The sequence below is a fragment of the Delphinus delphis genome, chromosome 7 (assembly GCF_949987515.2).
Source record: "Delphinus delphis chromosome 7, mDelDel1.2, whole genome shotgun sequence".
Classification (NCBI taxonomy): domain Eukaryota; kingdom Metazoa; phylum Chordata; class Mammalia; order Artiodactyla; family Delphinidae; genus Delphinus; species Delphinus delphis.
Genome location: NC_082689.1, coordinates 66,198,922 through 66,200,787, shown reverse-complemented (window position 1 = coordinate 66,200,787; position 1,866 = coordinate 66,198,922). Strand labels below are relative to the sequence as shown.

Below are 1,866 nucleotides of genomic sequence, written 5' to 3'. Positions count from 1 at the left end.
TGATGGTATTCCAGATTTGAAGTTTGATTGTGAAGTTGTTTTTCTTTCTTTACCTTTAATCAGGCCACTGAGAGAAATTCTGTTCTCTTAAAAGTTAGCTGTGATGGAGGGAATTGTTTATCTAGGTAATCGATTTTGTCTATGAGCTCCTCTGCCAGGCATTGGGCACTCAGAGGCCAAGAAGGAATCTTTGTGTTCTTAGAACCATGTACTCTTGCCAGGTGCATGGTAGGCATTCAATATTTACCACTGAGTGGCTCCATATCTGATATTCCTCCTGTATTTCTTTCTTTCTTTTTTTTTTATTTTTATTCTTTTATTTTTTATTTATTTTTATTTTTTTTGCGGTACGCGGGCCTCGCACTGTTGTGGCCTCTCCCGTTGCGGAGCACAGGCTCCGGACGCGCAGGCTCAGCGGCCATGGCTCACGGGCCCAGCCGCTCCCGGACCGGGGCACGAACCCGTGTCCCCTGCATCGGCAGGCGGACTCTCAACCACTGCACCACCAGGGAAGCCCTCTTCCTTTCTTTTTTAATGTATTATTATCTTTAATTAAGTACAAAGACTTTCCCAATCATGTCACCTAGAGATCATTTTATCCAGTGCTCTGTTTGGCCGCCAGTCTCTTGTCTCTCTTCTCAGCAATGGTAAGGCAGATACCCCTTCCCTGGAGAGATCCATGGTTTGTTGTTTTTGCCAATAACAAAAATGTTGGAGAGCCAGATGGCAAAGCTGTTGCCATTGGCATCTTTCACATGAACTATATCAAAAGAAACAGAATGTCTTTTCTGGTTGGTGATCACACCAATTCTTCCCAGGTTAGCATCTCCAGTCACCATGCTCAGGTTACCAGTGTCAAATTTGACAAAATCAGTAATCTTGCCAGTCTCCAAATCAATTTGAATGGTGTCATTTACCTTGACGAGGGGATCAGGGTAGCTGATGGTGCAAGCACCATGGGTCACCAGATGAGGGATTCCTTTTGTGCCCACAAAGATCTTTCTCATGTTGCACAACTTACACTTGGCCTCCTCAGGTGTAATATGATGAATAGCAAAGCGATCCTTGTTGTCATGGATCAGACGAAAATTCTCTCCAGTCTTGTCAATACTGATGACATCCATAAAACCATCAGGGTAGGTTATATCAGTGTGAACCTTGCCATCAATCTTAATGAAACCCTGCATGCAGATCTTCTTTACTTCATCTTCTGTTAAGGCATACTTATGTCTCTTCCTTAGGAAAATGATTAGGGGGAAACATTCCTTCAGCTTGTGGGGACTTGTAGATGGACAAGGAGCAAACACACTAGTCAGTTTATCCAATGCTTTGGAGTTTCTACACAATTCAGGTGCTCCTTGAGACCATGAGCCATCATAGCTGCACTAGGCACGAAAAGAGTTCCTCTTATATGTCTATCCATGGTTACTGGTATCTTCATCCATACTGTCTCCTAAATTAAAAATCCTAGATTCAGGGTTCCCCCTCACTCCCACTTAAGTATCTGTTGATTTATTTCCTTAATATCTTTCCTCTCCATCCCCAGGGCTGCCACTGTTTTCATTCAGAGCTTTATAACTTTTTTCTAGGATATTTCAACTGTCTCATTTGGTCTCCTTTCTTCTAGACCCTCTCTCTAATTCATTCTCCTGAGTTACCTAATAAAACACAGTTGTAGTCAAGCCACTTAAACATCCCCTGTAAGTACAAATTGATTCTTAGTTGAACTCCAAACAACCCTGCATTACAAATGCACAATCCCATATCAAGATCGAATAACGTTACCATTTTCACAGTGAAATTTTTAGTTTCTTTCACATATACATTAGTCATGCCTCAGAATCTGTATGTATTATAGCTCTTCTT

The 1,866-nt window shown here is 41.9% G+C and overlaps 1 pseudogene; it reads right to left on the bottom strand.

The window, feature by feature from the left end:
- Nucleotides 1-595: 595 nt before the first annotated feature.
- LOC132428146 (small ribosomal subunit protein eS4, X isoform-like) lies at nucleotides 596-1,375 on the bottom strand (annotated as a pseudogene).
- Nucleotides 1,376-1,866: the final 491 nt, after the last annotated feature.